Source organism: Podarcis pityusensis, assembly GCF_964106645.2.
Source record: "Podarcis pityusensis genome assembly, chromosome: 9".
In the NCBI taxonomy this organism is placed as follows: domain Eukaryota; kingdom Metazoa; phylum Chordata; class Lepidosauria; order Squamata; family Lacertidae; genus Podarcis; species Podarcis pityusensis.
In genome coordinates this window covers 72894167-72899308 of record NC_138034.1, presented here as the reverse complement: position 1 = coordinate 72899308, position 5142 = coordinate 72894167, and positions in this window count along the sequence as shown.

Here is a 5142-nt window from a genome sequence, read left to right as displayed (position 1 = left end):
CCATTTCTCATGTGGGAGATTTAGGCAAGGACCACACTTCATCGAAGCTGCACGTGAGCGGCTGAACAGATGGCACGGATCCAAGACTCCCTTGAGCCAAACAAGGGTGTGATACGTGATTAAAAGGTAAAGGGACCCTTGACTATTAGGTCCAGTCATGGCTGTCTCTGGGGTTGCGGCGCTCATCTCACTTTATTGGCCGAGGGAGCCGGCGTACAGCTTCCGGGTCATGTGTCCAGCATGACTAAGCCGCTTCTGGCGGACCAGAGCAGCGCACGGAAACGCCGTTTACCTTCCAGCCGTAGCGGTACCTATTTATCTACTTGCACTTTGACGTGCTTTCAAACTGCTAGGTTGGCAGGAGCAGAGGCCGAGCAACAGGAGCTCACCCCATTGTGGGGATTCGAACCGCGACCGCGACCTTCTGATCGGCAAGTCCTAGGCTCTGTGGTTTAACCCACAGCGCCTCCCGCGTCCCCTGATACGTGATTAGGACTGTCTTTTAAAAAAAGAAATTAGTCGGCATCTGGTTGGGAGCAGGGAATTGGATTGCAGTACAAAACTGACGATGGGTGGACTATATTGTCTTACCGTTTTTTGTAAACCGCTTTGAGGGCATTGGGTTTTTTTTTTTACAGTCAAGCGGTATGTAAATGTTAAGAACTAAATAAAGATGAGAGGGGAAGTTAGGAATGTCCTGGGCAGCAATTGCTGAGTCACTGCCTCCTGAAATTATGTTGTTGGTGGTAGTGGGATCTTAGCTGTGTTTTTTCCCCACTGGTATTGGGTGGCTCAGGGCTCTTCTTCATTCTTGCCAAGCTGAAATCCAAACCACAGCAAACAAGTTGACCTCAGTTTTGGCAAAGCAGGCTTAATTGGATTCAAAAAAAGCACCGAGTAGGACACAGTGAGGGATGGGCGAGACACAGTGATTTGTTGTTGTTTAGTCGTTTAGTCGTGTCCGACTCTTCGTGACCCCATGGACCAGAGCACGCCAGGCACTCCTGTCTTCCACTACCTCCCGCAGTTTGGTCAAACTCATGCTGGTAGCTTCGAGAACACTGTCCCACCATCTTGTCCTCTGTCGTCCCCTTCTCCTTGTGCCCTCCATCTTTCCCAACATCGGAGTCTTTTCTCTTCTCCTGAGGTGGCCAAAGTCTTGGAGCCTCAGCTTCAGGATCTGTCCTTCCAGTGAGCACTCAGGGCTGATCTCCTTCAGAATGGAGAGGTTTGATCTTCTTGCAGTCCATGGGACTCTCAAGAGTCTCCTCCAGCACCAGAATTCAAAAGCATCAATTCTTCGGCGATCAGCCTTCTTTATGGTCCAGCTCTCACTTCCATACATCACTACTGGGAAAACCATAGCTTTAACTATACAGACCTTTGTTGGCAAGGTGATGTCTCTCCACAGTGATTACAGTTGGGTATACTGAGGTGGGGGGGACGACGACAAATTTGCTCGCCAATCTGTGAGGAACTATTTGTGGCCGACCTATGGACGTCAATGAAACCCTGCTGGAATAAGTGGCTATGAGGGACACGGGCTCAGAAGCTTTCGTGGTTTTGAACTCAAGATCCAGGCATGCTTCCACAGTCATGAACTATTGCTTGCTTCATTTTAGCAAATCACCTGGGTGCTCTCAGCGCTTAACTCACACCCCATCCCTCTGCTGTCTCCTCTGTTATCAGCATTCAGATTGTAAATGCCTTGAGTGCAGGGTGGGTGGGTGCACGCACACACGCAAAGTGCCACTCACTTTGTGACAGGTTTCAGGGAATCCGATCCCTCCCACGGTGGGCAGCCAAGGAACAAGAAGCGTTCTTACCAAGTCCTTTATTCAATATTCACAGAGGGAGGCTTTGAAAAGTGCCTCTACATTGCATCAATGGTGTTGCTCCAAGTAATCTCCTCCCCACCTTTTACTCTCAGTCGTCAGCAGCTCAGCCCCTGCGTAAGGCCCTTTGTCTGTTCCCTCTCTGCTGTCCCATTTTCACAGCCCTCCTGGTTCTAGGATAGAGTTACCAGATGTCCCCATTTCCCTGCCCAAGAAAGATGTTAGATTGTTTTCGTATGCCACAACTGCAGCTAGAATTTTGTTAGCTAAGAATTGGAAAACACAAGAAGTGCCAACAGTGGAGGAATGGCAGGTGAAGATGATGGACTTTCCGGAGCTAGCCGACCTGACCGGAAGAGTCTGCAACCAGAAGGAGGAGGAGTACCAGGAGGAATGGATTAAATTCAAAGATTATTTAGTTAACTGTGCTAAGATAATTTAAATAGAAATACTTGCAAACACCAGATAGGCTTAGGATTTAAATATGTGATGTTATAGAATAACATGTTTAGATTTAATATGAAAAGAAGGAAAGATGTTAAGTGATTAAGTTAATTTTATGAGAAATTTGTTTTGGAAAACTGTTACAATGATATACACTGAAACTCAGCCAGGGGGAATCGAGGAAATCATTTAACAATGTTACTAAGATTGGATTAAGTACAGTTAAGATTTATGTTTGTTTGTTTGTTTATAAATTTTGGAAAATCAATTTAAAAAATTGGGGGGGGGGGAGAGATGTCCCCATTTCCTGGGGAGAGTCCCCATATTTGCGAATAAGTCCCTGGACAAATTCCATCCCCGGAATGTCCCCGGATTTCATCTAATGTCCCTGGGAAACGCAGCGGCGGCAGTCTCAGCAGCCCGGAGCAGTTGGCTCTGGCTGGCTTCAGGAGCTGCTGGGAAGTCCCCATCTGATGGTGGTGCAGGGGCTCTCAGATGCAACTTCCGGGCTGCCTCCACCTTCCCTGACCCCAGCAACTAAGCTGCGAAGGGAGGCTTCACACTGCCTATCAGAGCTTGCATGCAAGCAGGAATAGGAATGGGACTGGGGCAGCTCCAATGGGAAGGTAGGCATCGCGCTGCCCGAGCCTCGCCTCCACTCTCAGCTCTCCTTCTCCGCCTTCCATGCCTGACCCACCGTGCACCGCTTCCCCACCACCACCGAAGAACCAACAACTCAGGGGCTGCCCAGGCTCATGGAGAAAGGAGATAGAAGCCTCGGAGGAAGGGGAAACGTGGCGGTTGAAGTCAAGGCAGCGGCCGCTCCTCTGCCACCGCCAGCGCTGCAGCATCAACGTCTCGAACGTGATTTATTTATTTATTTATTTAAAGTGTCCCCGGATTCATTGGAAAAAAATCTGGTAACCTTATTCTAAGAGAAGGGGGTTTGGGAATGCTTTCTAATGATAACGTGTCAGCAAGCTGTTCTGGCTCTGCTGCTTCACCCTCCCCCCCCCTTCTGTTATCTCCCAGCTCTGTCTTTCTTCTGTCTCAGATCATGACCTCCTGCAAACCACCGTTGTAAATCTACACTGTCCTCCTCTTATCAGGAAGGTTCAGGAGGAGGGAGGGCAATCTCTGAGCACAATTCAATAGTGTTGGTGCTGACCTTCAAAGCCCTAAATGGCCTCGGCCCAGTATACCTGAAGGAGCGTCTCCACCCCCATCGTTCAGCCCGGACACTGAGGTCCAGCTCCGAGGGCCTTCTGGCGGTTCCCTCACTGCGAGAAGCCAAGTTACAGGGCCTTCTCGGTAGTGGCACCTGCCCTGTGGAACGCCCTCCCACCAGATGTAAAAGAGAACAACGACTACCAGACTTTTTGAAGACATCTGAAGGCAGCTCTGTTTAGGGAAGCTTTTAATGTTTGATGCATTACGGTATTTTAATATTTTGTTGGAAGCGGCCCATAGTGGCTGGGGAAGCCCAGCCAGATGGGCAGGGAATAAATAAATAAATAATTATTATTATCCTGCATCACAGGGACTCAGATTAGAGGACCCTCAGGGATTAGAGGACCCTCATTATTCCCCTTCAGTCCAGTCCCTGGCACTTTGAGACGTTCTGTATCCTAATTCTCCCTCTCTTTCCCATCCTGTCCATCGGCTGCATCTCCTCTCCAAAGAGTCTCATCATCAGAGACAGATTTAGGGGAGCGCGGTCAGGTCGGCCGCACTGGGCGCGAAGCCTCAGAGGCGCCACAACAATGATCATGGAATCGCAGCCTTGTAGAGTCGAAAGGGACCCCTGAGGGTCCTCTAATCTGAGTCCCTGTGATGCAGGATAATAATAATAATTTATTATTTATACCCCGCCCATCTGGCTGGGTTTCCCCAGCCACTCTGGGCGGCTTCCAACAAAATATTAAAAACACAATACAGCATTAAACATTAAAAGCTTCCCTAAACAGGGCTGCCTGCCTTCAGATAGTTGTTTATTTCCTTGACATCTGCTGGGAGGGCATTCCACAGGGCAGGCGCCACTACTGAGAAGGTCCTCTGCCTGGTTCCCTGTAACCTCACTTCTCGCAGCGAGGGAACCGCCAGAAGGCCTTCTGCGCTGGACCTCAGTGTCTGGGCTGAACGATGAGGGTGGAGATGCTCCAGATATACTGGACCAAGGCCATTTAGGGCTTTAAAGGTCAGCACCAACACTTTGAATTGTGCTCGGAAACGTATTGGAAGCCAATGAAGATCTTTCAGGACTGGTGTTATATGGTCTTGGTGGCTGCTCCCAGTCACCAGTCTAGCTGCCCCATTCTGGATTAACTGCAGTTTCTGAGTCACCTTCAAAGGTAGCCCCACACAGAGCGCATTGCAGTACTCCAAGCGGGAGATAACCAGAGCATGCCCCACTCTGGCGAGACAGTCTGCGGGCAGGGAGGGTCTCAGCCTGTGTACCAGATGGAGCTGACAGACAGCTGCCCTGGACACAGAATTGACCTGCACCTCCATGGACAGCTGTGATTCCAAAATGACTTCCAGGCTGCGCACCTTCAGGGGCACTGTGACCCCATTCAGGATCAGGGAGTCCTCTACACCAGCCTGCCCCCTGTCCCCTAAGAACAGTACTTCTGTCTTGTCAGGATTCAACCTTGATCTGTTAGCCGCCATCCATCCTCCAACCGCCTCCAGGCACTCACACAGGACCTTCACCGCCTTTACTGGTTCTGATCTGAAAGAGAAGTAGAGCTGGGTGTCGTCCTCATATTGATGGACACCCAGCCCAAACCCCCCAATGATCTCTTCCAGTGGCTGCATGTAGATGTTGAAAAGCATGGGAGAGAGGACAGAACCCTGAGGCACC